Source organism: Canis aureus, chromosome 12 (assembly GCF_053574225.1).
Source record: "Canis aureus isolate CA01 chromosome 12, VMU_Caureus_v.1.0, whole genome shotgun sequence".
Taxonomy (NCBI): Eukaryota; Metazoa; Chordata; class Mammalia; order Carnivora; family Canidae; genus Canis; species Canis aureus.
In genome coordinates, this window is record NC_135622.1 from 10,953,551 (window position 1) to 10,971,862 (window position 18,312).

The following is an 18,312-nucleotide window of genomic DNA, read 5'->3' on the forward strand; positions in this document are numbered from 1 at the left end:
TGGGGGCAGAGGGGTGGTTGGGTTGGAAAAGAAAGCCCTGGCAGGCTGTCCAGCAAAGGAAGGCTTTGCAGAACAGACACGTCTGGCTGTTTGTTTGTGTGTCTGAGATGGTTCGCCGTGGGTTGTGCAACTTTCACTCCCTCCAGAAACTGTCAGGAGATGCTCCGCGGCGCATTACTGTAATGTGAGTGGACAATATTACTGTAATGTGAATGGGAGGGGGGCGTTTCAAGAGTTGCTGAGAGCTGCGTCGGTGTGGATGCGGTGTGAAAGAGACAACTGCTGTAACTGCCCCATTCGGAGGACGAGAGGACCGCTGACATCTGGGCTCTACATGGAAGTCCTTGGGGGCCCAGACAGCCCTGGTCTTGATGGGCCCCACTTAGAACTGATCAGGCGTGGGTTTGCACATGGAGGTGACCTTTGCTGATCCCAGGCTCTTGCCAATCTGTCAGAGCAGCAGCATTTGCCCCGGTTGCATGCCAGGCTGGAGGTCTCTGGCAGTCTTTTCTAGCTTCTAGGCTGTTGGAGTGGAAGCGACCCTAATCAGCAGGTCTGCTTCACAACCACAGGCTGCTTTCATGTGCTTCCTTCACCACACATTACCCAAAGTCCATCTGTGCGGGGCTGGGCCAAGCATGCTTCAAGGTTGGGAAATGGAATGTCTTCCAAGACCTTCATGATTTTTCGAATTCCACACTGATGGTATCTTCTTCCTGTTGCAAACTGCCATCGTTCCCTTGCCCATGGGATCAAGACTACAGTTGTGATCCTATGATTCAAACTTGTGTACTTTCTGGCCTTAACCTACACGCATGCATGCAATCAGTCACTTGCCAAATACCAATCTGGCTTCTTTTAAAATTTAAGGTGTTCCCATCACTTTTACCTTCACAGAAAAAAAAATTCCTTTCTACCTGTCCCTAAGTAGTCCATGGGAAATTCAGTCTCTGGGCACCCATCTATGCTGGCCTGGGCTCCCGGACTTCTTTTCCTCTGTGCTCCATCTGATCAGATCTGTTTCAGTTGAGCTCTTAGGTTGCAAGGAACAGCATTCACTCACCAAGGAAAGAAGGCTAGGAGTGGCTGTAAGCCTGGAGGCTGCAAGACATCAAGTTCCGAGGTGGATCCGAGGACTGGCAGCTCCAAGTTTCTCTTTTCAGTTGCCCGGTCTTTTTCTCATGCTGTTACCACTTATAATGAATGTTGGCTCCTTTACAGACCAACTGGCTCTGTCTACTCATGGTTTCTATTTCTTCCTGACTCCGACTTACACTTGACTTTGGTGGGCCCTTGACTCTCCAGCTCCAACTTGACCTGAAGGTAACACTTGAAGCCAATTTTTCCATGCCAGTCTATGCTACCAGATCTCCTATTTTAGTTTCCCGATTTCAGATTCCAGAAAGAAATCTGATTGACACAGCTCATCTTCTTATGTAGGTCCAAGTCACAGATCTCAGACAGCCCAAGGATGAAACACCCTTGAATCAACTTTCTCTGGTCAGTCAACCCTGGCTGGTAGACAAGAATCCATTTCCTTCAGTGGGGGCTGGAGTTGAGTGTTTCTGCATGGGCAGTTTTAGGTGTTAGCTGGCACGCCTCTACCTACAAGGACTCTAAAGCCCAGCTCAGATCACATCTCCTCTGTATTTCTCTCCTCAATTAATTACTCATTTATTTGGTACTTGCAATATTGTATTTTTAGTTATTCTTGTCTGTGCATTTGTCCTTTGTTACCTGAATGATAGATAGCTTAAGGCCTGAGACTCTTAAAATAGAGGCCCATGAACCTTGCAGCCAAGGCTAAATGACCACCCAACCCAAATTCTTCGTGGCATTATGATTTCCAATATTCTCTACTGCCATCCCTAGAAATCAATGGAACATTTAGAGAACTTCAACCTTTTAGAACTTACTTCTGCTTATCAGAATGCCTCATATCTGGAAGTGACACAAAAATTTTATATCCCAATTTTTGAGGTTGAAAATGTGGTTGCAATATTCTTAAGGGATGGAGGACTTCTCTAAGGGTGGTGATGAAAGGCACCTAACATGCTGGAGAGAGATTAGAGAAGCGGAATAAGCTGGACTGGTGATTAATTAGAGATAGAGAATAAGGAAGAGCCCTAATAATAGTTATCTGTGTTTTGGCTTGGGTGATTGGATGGAAAATGGGAAGGGAATTCTAAATTTAGAAAATAGGAAGAAGTTTGAGTGTGATCCATATTTGATAGACCTTCAACATTAAGTCAATAAATATTTATTTAGTACCCATTCTATACCAGGTACTGGGCTAGGACTTGTGATACCAAGATGAACCAGATAATTTCCTCCATTGAGGTGTTCTGTCCAGAGAGGCAAATAGCTATGGAAAGAAAAAATTATAATACATTTTGGTAAGTATTGTAATGAAGACAGATCTGTGCAAGATCTAGTGGTATACCAAAAGGGAGAAAAACCAAGACTCCTTGAAAAGGTAAAAACAAACAAACAAACAAAAACAAAAACAAAACAAAACCTTACACTTTAGAAAGATCATAAAGGATGACTAGGTAATTAAGGAGGACATTCTTGCTATCAGAAACACCATTTGAAATATCGTGGATACATTCAAAGAAGCGATAGGAAATGAAGCAAAGTTCAGTTCCTTGAGAGCCTTACAAGGCAGGCTAACGAATGCAGATTTTATTTTCCAGAGAAGAGGGAATCATTGAAGAGTTTTAGCATGGAAGTAAGGAAAGCAGATGTGAGGTTATAAAATGACAACTCATGCAGCAATACGAAGTATGAATTAGATGGAGATGAGACAGGAGGTCAAGAGAGTGATTATGAGATTATTGCAATCATTCACAAGAGTTAGAAGATCTTTCTGAGGGAGGTGTGCAGTAGTGATAGAGAAAGTCAAAGGCTGAAGAGACATTACAGAAACAAAATGCACATGACTTGGGGACTCCCTGGATGGAGGGAATGGTGAAGAAGCGGAAGTCTTGGGTGACTGGGTTAGTGGTGGTAATTCTAAACCAGACTCCACAATACAAAAGCTGGTTTTGGACAAACTGGTTATCTCTACTAGATTGTTCTTTCCTTAAGAAGAGGAACTATGTGTTGCTCACTGTCACATCACAGGTGATGTGACAGAGCCTACTACAATATATTGAATGCGCCTAGTGATTAGAGAGTTTTGAGAATGTCGTTTTAAAACATCTGAGGGATATCTAGGTAGACACAACCAGTACTTAGCTTTGAAATTCAAGAGACAGATCTGAGCTGAAGACGCACATTTGGGAATCATCATATATAATGGTGGGTGAACGCATCCAGGGAGCCCCTAGAGGGAGACCAGAAGAGGGTTGAGGATAGGACATGGGGTAATAGCAATACTTAAGGGGCAGGTGGAAGAAGAGGAGCCATTTGTAAAACTAAGAACATTGTCATGGAAGCCAGTGTGGAGAGAGTATCCAGAACATGAGAGAGACCAACAATGTCAATGGCCACCAAGAGTTTATCACTCCCAGAAAGTGTCACTCCAGTTAATTGTTTGGCTTTAGTCTCAGAATCATAGACTGCTCTTCTATTAAATCCAGTCCTTCCAGGTATAGTCCTAGACCCAGTCCAGTTTCTCCATCCAAGGAGCCAAAGCAGCATGTGAGTAAACTTGTCCTGCTTTCCATCTGGTGCTGTTGTGAGGGTCAAATGAGATAACAAATGTCAGCAGCTCTCAAAATTTTTGGTTTTAGTACCCCTTTATACTCTTAAAGTTTATTAAAAATGCAAACAAGCTTTTGTTAAAATATGTTATATCAATATTTCCTGCATTATATAATAAAACTGGGAAATTTAGAAAAATAACTCATTTAAAATTAACAATAATAAACCACTTATGTTCATATAAACAACATATTTTGTGAAATACCACTAAATTTTCAAAAGCAACTTAGAGAAAAAGTTTTTGTTTTACAGTTTTGCCAATCTCCTTAATGCCTCGCTTAACAGAGACACTAATTTCTCATATCCACTTCTGCATTCAATGTGTGGTGATACCACATGCTGTGTAACCTCTAGAAAATTTTACTGTACTCTTGTGGAATGAGAGCTAAAAGGGGGCAAATAACATCTTGGTACTATTATGAAAATAGTCTTGTCCTTGAGGATTTCCTGCAAGCATCTCATGGATATTCAGAGATCCCCAGACCACACTTTGAGAATCACTGATGTATATGAATGCACTTTGGAAGCTGGAAAGTCCATACAAAGTTGTTATGATAACCCTGAAAATCTATACCCTGGGAATCAGAAAAGGATCTCTCTCACATGGATATAATTTGCCCCCAGAGGAGCATGATGCATGAGTAACATTGCTCCAAACAGGTCCTAGGGCCAAAGTAGAGAAAAGGATTTCTAGCCCAGATTTCTTACTTTCTCCCTTCTTAGAATTAAATGAAAAAAAAATGTAAATGAAAATGTACTACAAAAATGCAAGGTGTAAATCCAAACTAGATTGTTTTAAGATCTTGTTATCTTCTGGCCAACCACCAAGAAAAAAATATACATTTATATATGCACACATACATATATAATACACATAAATGTACATCACACACACACACATATATATAGATATATGTATATACAAAGACAGAGCAAGGGAATGTTCTATGTTAGAAAATATTTAGAAAAGAAGGCAGTAATGAAGTCATAGAGGAACAAAAAAATCCATAAGGCACACAGGGGGGAAAAGTAGCAAAAGGAAAAATTAAATCTTACCTTATCAGTAACTACTTAAATGTAAATGGACTAAATCTACAACAGAAAAACAGAGATTGAAAAAATGGAGAAAAACCCTCCATCTAACTATATGCCATCTATAAGATACTTTACATTCAAAGATATAAATAGCTTGAAAGTAAAAGGTTGGGAAAGATATATCACACAAACAGTGCCCAAAAGAGAGCTGGAGTGGCCATATTAATATCAGACAAAGTAGACTTGAAATTAGTTATTACTAGAGGCAATAAGTACATTTTATAATAATAAGGGGATTAATCCATCAGGAAAACATAATGATTATAAACATATATCGACTTAACAATAGAGACTCAAAATACATAAAGCAAAAACTGAGCAAATTGAAGGGAGAAATTAACAATTTAAGGATTAGAAGCCTTAATACACCACTGTTAATAATGTATAAGTACCTGGGCAGAAGATCGACAATGAAATAAAAGAGTTAAACAAAGTGTAAACCAACTGGAACTAACAGACACTAAAACATTCTATTTAAAACATTCTAAAATAAAACATTCATTTTAGTGTCTAACAGACACTAAAACACCAATAGCAGAATACACCTGCTTCGCAAGTGCACATGAAACATTCTTCAGAATAGACCATGTGTTAGGCCATAAAACAAGCCATGATCTATTTAAAAGGATTAAGACAATAAAAAGTATTTCCCTGATAACAATGGAATAAAATTAGAAGTCAACTACATAAGGATATTTGGGGAATTCATAAGTGTACAAAAATTAAACAACAGACTCCTAAATACCCAAAGGATCAAAGAAATCACAAAGGAAATTAGAAAATACTTTGAGGTAAGTGAAAATGAAAACATAACAGGGCACCTGAGTGGTGCAGTTGGTTAAGCATCTGACCAGTAAGCATCTTGGTCCAGTTCAGGTCATGATCTCAGGATCATGAGATTGAGTCCTGTGTTGGGTTCTGCACTCAGCGTGGAATGTGGTTGAGATTCTCTCCCCCTCTCCCTCTGTCTCTCTCATCATTCTCTCTCTCTCTCTTTCTCTCCTCTCAAACAAATAAAATCTAAAAAAAAAAAAAAAAAACCCACACACAACATACCAAAACTTATGAATGCAACTAAAGCAGTGCTTAGAGAGAAATTTATAAATGTAAGTGTCTGTATTAAAAAAGGGAAACATTTCAAATCAATAACCTAAACTTCCATCCTAACAAACTAGGAAAAGAACAAGCTAAACTCAAAACAAACGGAAAGAAATAATAAATACTAGAGTAGAAATTAATGAAAAAGACAATGGAAAAGTGTTAGAGAAAATCAATCAAAACAAAATTTGACTTTTTGAACGGATCAAGAAAATTGACAAGACTATAGCTAGACTAAGCAAGAAAAAGACTCAAATTATTTAAAAAAAGAATGAAAGAATGACCATCACTAGCAACCTTACAGAAATACAAAGGATTAAGGAATACTATAAATAATTGTATGCCAAAAAATCAGATAACAAAGACAAAATTATCAATTTCCTAGAAAGTTGCAAACTACTGAAACTAACAACAACAAAAAACTCAAAACCCAGATGATCTAAGTAGATCTATAAGTAAAGAGATTAAATTATTAATTTAAAAACTTCCCCATACAAAAAAGCCAAGCCCCAGATGATTTCACTGGTAAATTTTAACAAACCTTTAAAGAAAATTTAACTCAAATCATCCACAAACTCTTCCTCCACCGCTAAAAAAAAAAAATAAAAAAAGAAAAGAAGAGAATATTTCACATCTCATTCTATGAGGCTAGTCTTACATTGATACTAAAACTAAGACATCACAGGAAAAGAAAACCACAGACCATTATCTCTTATCAATATAGATGCAAAAATCCTGAACAAAGTATTAACAAATTGAACTAGCCACATAAAAAGTATCATACACATGATCAAGGGGGATTTATCTCAAGAATACAAAAATGGTTTAACATATAAAAAGTTAGTATATAAAAAAATAGTATAAGACTCCATATCAATAGAATAAAAGAAAGAAACTACATAATTACCTCAACAGATGCAGAAAAATCATTTAACAAAATCCAACATGCTTTCTTGATAACAGTACTCAATAAAGTAGGAACAGAAGGGAGCATCTTTGACCTATTAAAATGTTTCTAGGAAAAACCCACAACAAACATCATACTTAATAGTGAAATGCTGATCTTCTAAGATTGAGAACAGGGCAAGCGTTCTTGCCACTTCTATTCAACATTGTACTAGAGGTTCTAGCAAGAGCAATTAAGAAAGAAAAAGAAATAGAAGGCATCCAGATAGAAAAGAAAGAAGTGAAATTATTATTTGCAGTTGGCATAAACTTGTACATAAAAACCTAAAGAAGCCACCACAAATTATTAGAACTAAGAAACAAGTTCAGCAAAGTTGTTAGGATACAAGATTAATATATAGAAATAAATTATATTTCTAAACAATAGCAATGAATGATCCAAAAATAAAATTAAGGAAGTATGAAGGGAAATCGCACTCCTTCTGCATGTCTCCTTTACTCTCATGCTAGCACCATACTACTTCTGACACTTCTGGTCACCAAGTGAGTATGTAGGGGGTTTCTGCACTCCAGACGATTCTGTGACACCAGCTAGATGCCCTATAATTTAACTCAATTCTAACACTATATACTTGGAAATAGCATCAGATCCCATAGGTTAGGCGTTCAGTCCTACAAAACTATACCTCTCTCCCCTTGCCCTCAACTTTGGACGTCAGTTGGAAGTCCACATTATTTACCTGTACTTCTGACCAACTGGCTATAGATGGCAGGTTTCCATGACCTCTTCCTCAGGTTTGATTAATTTGCTAGAGTGGCTCACGGTACTCAGGAAAACATTTTACTTATGAGATCACCAGCCTATTATGAAAGGATACAACTCTGGAATAGCCAGGTGGAAGTGGTGCAAAAGGCTAAGTTTGAGGAAAGGGCACAGAGCTTTCATGCCCTCCTAAGCTTGCCACCCTCTAAGAACTCCCAGGTATTCACCAACTTGGAGGCTCTCTGAAACTCAGTTTAGGGGGGTTTTATAGAGGCTTCAGTACATAGTCATGATTAAATAAATCACTGGCCATTGGTGATTGATTCAACCTTCTGTTCCTCTCCTCTCCCCAGAGGGTGAGAGATGGGACTGAAAAATCCAACCCTATAATCAGCGTTGGTTTCCCTGGAAACCAGCCCCCATCTTTAGAGGCTTTCCCAAAGTCCCCTCATTCACATAAACTCAAGTGCGGTTGAAAGGGGCTTGTTATAAATAATAAGATACCCATTTCATCTTTATTTCTCTGAAGCTGTTTCAGAAACTGAGGACAAAATCCAAATGTTATAAAAAAATATGATACTATTGCTCTAATAACTTAGGAAATTACAAGGGTTTAGGAACTGTGTGCTAAGAATGGGGATGAGGATCTAATACATATTTCACATATAAATCATAATACCACAGGAATCAATCCTATTTATATTAGCATAAAAAAGAATAAAATACTTAGGACTAAATTTAACAAAAGCAAATCAAGACTGTGTATACTGAAAACTACAGAAGTCATTGAAAGAAATTAGAGAAGTCTTAGATAAATGGAAAGGCACCCAAGGTTCATGGATTGAAAGAACTAATATTATTAAGATGGTAATACTTCCAGGATTGATCTACAGATTCATTGCAATCCCATTCAAAATCCTAGCTGCCTTTTTTTTTTCAGATATGGATAAGCCGGTCCTAAACGTGTAATGTTGGAATGTAAAGGACTGAGAATAGCCAAAGTGATCTTGAAAAATAAGAACACAGCTAGATGACTTAAACTCCAAAATTTCAAAACTTAATACAAAGCTATAGTAATCAAGATAGTGCAGTACTGCAATAAGGATAAACATATAGATCAATGAAATAGAACTGAGAATCCATCCATTTATGGTTAATTGATTTTTTACATGATTGCCAAGTCAATTCAATGGGGGAGAGACTAGTCTTTAACAAAGTATGATGCTACAACTGGAGATCTACATGCAGAGGAATGAATTTGGATACTGACTTCACATTGTACACAAAAATTAACTCAATGGATCATGGAATTAAAAGCAAAAGCTAAAGGTATAAAACTCTGAAAAGAAAATATATGTGTAGTCATTGTGATCTTAGATTAGGCAATAATTTCTTTAGATATGAAATTAAAAATACAAGCCAAAAAAATAAATTGTACTTAATCAAAATTTGTTTCTTAAATGGGTATTATCAAGGAAATGAAAAGATGACCCAATGAATGAGTGAAAATATTTGCAAATCGTATCCAATAAGAGATTTGTACCTAGAATGTATGAGGAACTCTTACAATTCACCAATAAACAAACAACCCAATTAAGTTGGCAAAGAATGTGAATGAACATTTGTCCAAAGAAGGTATAGAAATGGCCAATGAGCACATGAAAAGATGCCCAATATCATTAGTCATGAGGGAAATGCAAATCAAACCCACAATTAGATATCATTTCACACCCACTAAGATGGTTATATATACTACTAATACTAATAAGTATTGAGAGAAAGCGGAAAAAGTGGAACCCTTCATACACCACTGGTTGGAGTGTAAAATGGTGCAGCCACTTTGGAAATGCTGTAAATAGAATAGTAAGGTGAAGAATAAAGGACAAAATAGAATAAAGAACTGCCTTATTCTGGCAGTTCTTCAAAAAACTAAACACAGAGTTACCTATGCAATTCCACTCCTCGGTATATACCCAAACGAAAGTGTATGTCCATGCAAGAGCTTACACTCAAATGTTCATAGAAGCATTCATTCTTTATTCATAAGAGCCACAAGGTGGAAACAGCTCAAATGTCCGTAAACTGACAAATGGATAAATAAAATGCGGTATATCCACACAATGGGATATTATTTGGCCCACAAAAAGAATGAAGTACCATCCATACTACAATGTGAGTGGACCATGAAAACATTATGATGTGACAAAATCCAGACACAAAAGGCCACATACTGAGTGATTGTATTAATATGACATATCCATCAGGATAAATACATAAAAACAGTAGATAAGTGGTTTCCAGGGAGTGAAAAAATCTGGAATGGCCAGTGGCTGCAGTGGCTATGGGTTTCTTTCTATGGTAATAAAAATGTTCTGGAATTAGTGGGTTATGGTAACAAGGCTTTGTGAATATAGTAAAAACCATTGAATTATACATTTTAAAAGTACAAATTTTATGGTATGTGATGTATCTCTCAATAATGTTATTTCAAGAAACACTAGATTTTTGCTTTTATTGTGATTACTGTCTTCTGTTTCCTTCTAACCCATCATCTAACAGTTTGCAGGAGTCTAAAGGTGTGCTTCCAAATATCCTCATTCTTCTGTCTAATTTGGACTGGAGATGGAGATGCCAGTGGAGGTGGAAATTGCCCTGGAGAAGGGGTCAGAGGATGGAGTTTAAATCACGATTCTGGGCAGCCCTGGTGGCTCAGTGGTTTAGCACCGCCTTCAGTCCAGGGTGTGATCCCGGAGATCCCGTGTCAGGCTCCCTGCATGGAGCCTGCTTCTCTCTCTGCCTCTGCCTCTGCCTCTGCCTCTGCCTCTCTCTCTCTCTGTGTCTCTATGAATAAATAAATTAAAAAATCTTTTTAAAAAAATCATGACTCTGTCTTACTAGCCCATTGGCCCTGGTTGGGCAAGTCACCTTGCTTCTCTGAGCCTTGGGTTCCTATTCTGAGAATACAAAAACCCTGGCCCTATGTATCTCCTAGGGTTGTGTCAGCAAGTAACCCTGTAAATGAGAATGTTGACTAAACCATAGCACTATGCAAATATCGGCCTTTGTGATCGGGATCTCCATACCTTGATGTCAGGGTGGACAATCACAATCTTGTGAGTGAAGATATTACCATCGTTCCAGGTGACTAATCATAAGACCCTAAAGAACAATTGCAGGACCTCAAATCTTATAGTTGTTGCCTTTGGCTGTCTGGGAATAATGGTGACATTCTCCAGTGCCCAAGAAATTGCTGTTATTATTAGAAGTATTTAGTTAGATTATCTCCCTTTAAAGGATTCTCACTTGTCCAACCTACTTTTTGGCTTTTGTTGATTTTGGTGTTTATAGGCATTGGTTTTTAAAGCCCGGCTTTCTAGAACTTTGGTCAAATGTTGACAGACAAACTAAAGGTTAACCCAACAGAGGGATCTCCAAATGTCTCTCTAGAAGCAGCATAATGTGTAGCATAGATTTTAATGTTAGTCATATCTGGGTGTAAGTTCCAGTTCTACCACTTCCTACCTGTGGGACCTTGAGCAAATTATATTGTTTGATTTCTCTGAACCTCAATTTCATCATCTGTAAAATAGAGGTTCCTACCTTGATAAGATGTTGTGAGGATGACAAGAGACAATGTACAACACAAGGTTAAGCACTTCTATAGTATAGAAGTTAATAAATCTAGTCATCACTGGGTCTAGAGAATGAGTAATCAAGGTCAAACGAACATCTGCGGGGAAGAGGGTAGCAAAGGTTGGCTTTGGGTAAAACTGAAAGGAAGAGGCTCTGACAGTTATTGATTGCCTTCTCTGTGCCAAGTACTTTTCCATATGCTCTATTACTTGATCCTCACAACCCTGAAATATAGGTATTAATTCATATCTACATGTGACAGAGCAGAGGCTCCAAGAGATTAAATAATCTGTTTAAGGTCACACAGGTTATTAGTTGTCCATTTTAGAGTAGAATCCTGATTGGACTGGTTCCTAAGGCCAGGGTCTATTTTTTTCTTTTTTTTCTCTGCATGACCCCAGCCCATAGTCCCTGGTGGTCTTACTTCTTCTTGTCCATCTGGTCTTCTTTTGGTACCACAAATACAAGCCTGTCTTTTGCCATGTGACTCCATCTGTCAAGTTCCTATCCTCCTCTCCCCTCCACCTCCAACTATAGTAGCCTCTGGATGCATGCCTTCAGGTTCAAGTGTTTTGGGCAGAGGCTGGACCCATGTGACACAATGCCATAGAGATGACTCGAGGGCTGGATGTAGGGTTGGATCCAATGGATGAGGGGCTCTTCGACCTTATTCATCTTTCAAGAGTGGGCTCAAATGTCACCTGTCACCCTCTTTGAAAGCATTAGAAAGAATTTGTCCTTTTTTCCTCTGTTCTCCCATAGTACCTTATCTAGACCTCTGTCATACATTTACTACCATACTGAAATTATCTGCTATTTGTCTGTCTCTCTTCTGGGCTCAGTGCAATCTCCAGCCTCAATGAAGAATTATTTAATACAAAATTTCTTAACATTTTTGTGCCATCTATCCTCTGGCATTTGACTAAGCTCATGGAGCCATTCTCAGTTCCTAAATACATAAAAGGAAACATACAGGATTACCAAGGAAAAATCAATTATATTGAAATATAGTAATCAAAATCTTAAGAAATCAAATTTGCTTATAATAACATATTACATAGTTTATTCACACGTTAAATAACAAGATCTACTGGTAAGTCTAATAACTATCATGATTTTGAATTAGTGATGAGCATAAATATTACCTCAAGATCAATAACAATTTAATAGAATTGTTAAATATCTGTGCTTTTTATAATGACCAAGTCATGGTTGCTGTGAATAAAACTATGGTTTGTTCCTTATACTCATAAATAGAGAGAATGCCAAATATCAATTCTGGGTATTAAAAATAAAGATTTTTAAAAAGATTTTATTTATTTATTCATGAGAGACAGAAAGAGAGAGACAGAGACATAGGCAGAGGGAGAAGCAGGCTCCTTGTGGGGAGCCTGATGCAGGACTCGATCCCAGGACCCCTAGATCACGACCCGAACAAAAGCACTTAATCTCTGAGCTACCCCGGCGCCCAAAAATAAAGGCTTTTTTTTTCTCATCCTAATAAACAGTCCCATGAATTCTATTCAGAGGCCTCAGACTAAGCCTCCCTGATTGAACGAATCATCTGAAAGTCCAGAGCGGTCAAGACTAACCTCCCTTTCCTGTGCTTCTGTAACACTTGCAATTGTACTTAGCACACTGAATTGTAAATTCTGATGTCTGTTCATGTGTCTTTCTCATCTACTTGGGCTGTGAACCCCTTGAAGGAGAGGAACTGTCTTATTTCTTTTTGCTTCTGAAAGAGTGCTTGGCAGAGCATGGGTCCTCAGTAAATAATGTGGACCCGATGGGCATGGATGATAAGGTCTGTCTGACCCACTGTTGAGTGATAAGAGGTTCAGCACCTCAGCAGTGCATCTTCCCATCCTATACTCTGCCCCATTCTTCAAGGTGCATCTCAGGAAAGCCTCTTCTTTAAGATGTCCCTGAGTGCTCTTGGCCTCACTCCTTTCTCTTCTAAGTGTGACCCACTACATTGGGATTCACCTGGGCATTGAATTAAAAGCCACAGTAATCTCTCCCCCAGTTTTTCTATTTTATATAAATATTTGAAAGTCACATAGCTGACAAAGGGCTTTTATCTAGACTACATAAAGAACTCTTTCAAGTCAATAAGAAAAAGAAAAATAACTCAATTACAAAATAGGCAAAGGATCTGAATAGATATTTCTCCAAAGAAGACATACAAATAGCCAATAAAGCACATGAAAAGCTGCTTAACATCATTACATTAGTCATCAGGGAAATGCAAAGCAAAACCGTGATGAGATACCGCTTCACACACACAATAGGTTGGCTATAATAAAGAGGACTGGCAATAACACGCGTTATAGAAAATATGATATACTGCAGGTGGGAATGTAAAATGGAGCCAATGCTTCTGAAGACAGATTGGCAGTTCCTCAAAAGGTCAAAACATATGGTAGTTACGGTATGATCCAGCAATTCCACTCCTAGGTGTATAATCAAGAGAAACAAAGACATATGTCTGCACAAAAATTTGTACGTGAACAGTCATAGCAGCTTTTTCATAACAGTGAAAAAGTAGAAACAATTAAAATGTCAGTCAACTGATGAGTGGATAAAGAAAATATGGCATCTTGCTACAGTGGTATATTATTCAGGAACAAAAAGGAATAAAGTCCTGATAGATGGTACAACATGGATAAACCTTGAAAATGTTACACTAAATGAAAAGAAGCCAATCCAAACAAAGGAGGCATAGTTGTATGGTTCCATTTGCATGAAATGTCCCAAACAGATAATCTGCAGAGGCAGAAAGTAGATTACGGGCGGGGGGGGGGGGGCACTGTTGAGAAAAAATGGAGAGTGACTGCTAATGGGCATTGGATTTCTTTCTGGGGTGATGGAAATGTTCTATAATTGAGAATGGTAACTGGTACACAACCCTATGAATAGCCTACAAACCACTGAATTATACACTTTAAATGGGTGAATTGCACAGCATAAGAATTATATCCCAATTGTGCTATTATAATAGCTTTGAAAAGACAAAGGGGAGAGAGGCACATAGTTTATTTAGCAAAAGGAAGGAAGTTTGGTATGGCTGGATCATGAAGCAGAGACATAGACAAGTGAAGGAGCTTTGATTTGAATCTAAGGGCACTGAAAATATTTGCAAAAGGTTTAAAGAGAAGGATGACATGATCAGATTCACAGTCTAGAAAGATCTCTGAGGTGTTGAAGGAAAGCAAAGGGTAGTTACTGGAAGCGGCAATGAAGAGGCTTCTGGAGTACTAGCAATGTTCTGTTTATTGATCTGGATTTTGGCTACGTGAGTGCACTCTTTGAGAATTCAGCAAGCTGAGTGATATATGATCCTTTTCTTTATATGATGCTTTGGTCAAAATTTTTAGCATAGAAAAAAGCCCAAGGACTTTTTGATTGGATTAACTAAGATGTTTACTGCTTTCTGACAAAGCCTATTGATTCTATGCACAGAATCTAATGCAGTTACTATAAATGTGGTTTATAACTGCCAATTAATTCGGATTATCACCTGAACACTTTGACACACAGTTATAATTCATTTGCTTACCAACGGCTGGTCCTCGGAGTGGTCTGTTTCATGTGCAGTCGTAAGGAGTGCATTGCCTGGAGGAAATTTAAAACAATAATCAGACAGATTAAGAGTCGCTTTGCTTTTTTATTATTATACTGCGCTGGAAATTCTAAGGGGTTATCGGTAGTGAAATATTTCTTCCCTTCTCTAATAAATAATATGGTAATCTGAGGTTGAAATCAGTGCTACGGCTGCTGTTGAGCTACCTGGACTGCTCCCACGATACCATCCTTAGCTGGGCAACGATGGAGATAGTAGTTACAATGTGATAGGTGTGTGTGTGTGTGTGTGTGTGTGTGTGTGTGTGTGTGTGTTGTAAGACAATGGATCTGGCCATATTTTGAATATAAATCTCATTTAAACCTCATAGCTGTGCAGGTTAGTTATTCTCATCCCCATTTTACAATTCAGAAAGCCAAGGGCCAAGCAGATTAAGTGACTTGTGCAAATTCACTCAGCCGGTAGAGATATGAGGGAGGCGGTCAGGCTAACCTTCTAACTCAAAGCTCACTTTCCCATGAGGGTTTCCCATCCTTTGGTACCAAGTGGCACATGGAAGGCCTGTGGGTAAGTAGATGAAGAACTGGTCATTATTTTAGTTCAAGGAGGAGGTTCCACCTGAATATAACTTCTTACCTAAGTTGTTTTAGATACAAAAACCCTCCATGTGCTTCTTTCCTTCAAATTTTAAGGGTCAGTCCCTTGGAAAGTGTAGCTACCATTTCTCTGCTTATCATTGCATTTATATCATCTGGATCTCACAACTTTTAAAATTTTTTTTAAAATATTTTATTTATTTATTCATGAGAGAGGCAGAGACACAGGCAGAGGGAGAAGCAGGCTTCTCACAGGGATCCCGATGTGGGACTCGATCCCTAGACCCCAGGATCACGCCCTGAGCTAAAGGCAGACGCTCAACCGCTGAGACACCCAAACGTCCCTCACAACTATTCTAAGTAGGTTTATTATGTCTACAAATGAGGAAGCTTCAGCCTGAACACTTAAGTGATGGTCTTGCAGCTAGTAAGCGTGTAGGGGATTCACCTGGTAGTTAAGAACATGGGTTCTGGGTCCTAAGAGACCAGTGTTGGCTCTATCTCTTGCTAGCAAAGTGACCCAGATTTGCAAAGTTTTGGGCTTCAGTTTTAACACTCACAAAATTGGAATTATAATAGTATTCACCTGAGAGGTTGCAAACTCAAATGCCCACAGGAGCTAGGGGTTAGGGAGTTCTGTATTGTCGATTAGTCAGAGGCTTGGCACCTGCCTGGAATGCCGCAGGAGGCAGGGGGTTCTGGGGGTGGAGGCAGGATTGGACTCCACTCTCTAGGCTCACACTCACTCATTCCTTCGATCAATATTTCTGGAGCACCCATGATATTCTAGAATGGTTCTAAGTTCTGGAAATACAAAAATGAATAATGCTCAGGCCTTTTCTGCTCTTTCTGGAGACAAACACAAAACAACGAATGAAAACACGGTGTCGGGATCCCTGGGTGGCGCAGCGGTTTAGCGCCTGCCTTTGGCCCAGGGCGCAATCCTGGAGACCCGGGATCGAATCCCACGTCGGGCTCCCGGTGCGTGGAGCCTGCTTCTCCCTCTGCCTGTGTCTCTGCCTCTCTCTCTCTCTCTCTCTGTGTGACTATCATAAATAAATAAAAATTAAAAAAAAAAACATGGTGTCGTATTGTGGCACCTTCAAGTTCTGGGAATCAAGTCATTTAGCCAGTCAGCAAACCCATGAACAGAGTCGCCTACGCTCATTGTCGCCAGCAATAGGTTCTTCATGCCTGGTGGAGCACAGGACAGTGCTAGGTGGGAATGCAGTCCTGTCCTCCAGAGGTTTAGAGCCTAAGACAGACAAACCAATCTGGACCAACACCTCAAGACCATAATAATACCAATCAAGGGGCACTTGGGTGGCTCAGTCAGTTAAGCATCTGCCTTTGGCTCAGGTCATGATCCCAGGATCTGAAATGCAGTCCCATGTTGGGCTCTTTGCTTAGTGGGGAGTCTGCTTCTCCCCCTGCTTGTGCTGTCTCTCTAACAAATGAATGAATGAATGAATGAATGAATAAATAAAATCTTAAAAAAAAACAATCAAGCATCACCCTCCTGGGGTCTCTTTGATGAATGGGTGGATTTAAGTGAGGGGCATTCTAGCTACGTGTGCATCTGTTTCCTGCCCTCCTGAGGTTCACCAAGTTCTCAGGCCGTCTCCCTGTAGCTTGGCTCTGGTGCTAGACGCAGGTGCAGAAATATACTCCCTCCCTTCCTACCAATCTTACTCCTTCTCAACTCCAATCCCATTCCTTTATGTTCTTTTGGCTTTTTCCTCAGGTAAGTCCATGTGGGGAGTGCAGTCTAAGAGATTAGCTGGAGTAGACTAGGGAAAACATACTTACCTGTCTTCTCACCTGCCCAGGAAAGCCCAAGAGGGGAGGAGGTGTTTCCGGAGGCAGCCGAAGAATGGAAAATGGATACCTGGCTGAGGGCAGGGCACAGAGAATTGGCCAGATGACTTGGGAGAACTATTGGAAATGAGCCCAGGACAGAAAGGATCAAGCCAATGGGGAAAAGATGACAGTTTGGAAGCAGAGGAGAGCTCCAGGACATAATCCAGGTACCAGTGGAGAGGCACAATTTGGATTTAGGTGAGGACACCAAGAGAGGGCAGGGAGGGCCGTGTGGGTTATCTAGGGAGAAAGAGCTCTACTCCACCCAAAATGAGGCCAATGCCTGGACTGAAGTGGTGACAGGGACAGGGTGGGGCTGGTTAGGTTTGGGTCAAGCTAAGCAGAACAAGCCTTCAGATTCACAGGTTTGGGTATTTCTTGGAAACTGAAGAGGCCAGCCCTCTAGTCCAGGGCATAGTGTTACATCCAGAAGGGCTCTGCTAATTTCTTCTTCAGCTCTTGTGAGAAGTATTGCAGGAGGCTTCTGTAAAGCCTTGCAACTCCATATGCTATCACTAAACCCTCCAGACTTGTATAGGGACGTCCCACTTTATGAAGAAAAGCCACCTTCTTGTTAAGAGTTAGCATGTCTTTGATCTTGGTCCACATTCAAGATGGTTCAGTGGGTGGCTGAGAGCAAGTAGAGTCAGAGGGGAGGAACCAGTCCTCGCCAGCCCTCTGTCTTGTCTTTCTTCACATGGACAAATACAAATGCTATCTACTTCGTTATTGCATTGTAAAGAAATTGAAGATTTTTTTTTTTTAACGAAGGGCATTCCTGGATTGGGGGTCATCTATGTTTTTTGCTAAGTCTTTGTAATATTAAGTATAAGATACTTCAAAGTTCAATTCCTTGGGAGATGGGACTGTGGCCCACGTGAGGATGGAAAGAATCCCTGAAGGAAGATGCAGATCATGGGTTCACACATGAGTGTGGAACCTGGGACTACTCCAGACTTTCTCATCCAAAGTTCCTACCACTACCTATCAGCCATCAAGCTCTCCTCACATGATTTGAAATTGGTCTCTGGATATTTAGAGGAGTACCGGGGCCATGTGTTGTGCTTTCT

The 18,312-nt window shown here is 39.5% G+C and overlaps 1 long non-coding RNA gene across 10 annotated transcripts in view; it reads right to left on the reverse strand.

Annotated features, from left to right (window-relative positions):
- LOC144280561 (uncharacterized) overlaps nt 1-18,312 on the reverse strand; it is an 81,244-nt gene that overhangs the window by 12,645 nt on the left and 50,287 nt on the right. For 7 of the 10 annotated variants that reach the window (XR_013348980.1, XR_013348979.1, XR_013348977.1 and 4 more), the window contains one exon: nt 14,763-14,818. This is a non-coding gene — a long non-coding RNA (uncharacterized LOC144280561). Of the gene's footprint in view, nt 1-14,762; nt 14,819-17,191; nt 17,275-18,312 lie in introns of all 10 variants that reach the window. The other 3 variants (XR_013348983.1, XR_013348982.1, XR_013348981.1) reach the window with 1 other exon arrangement.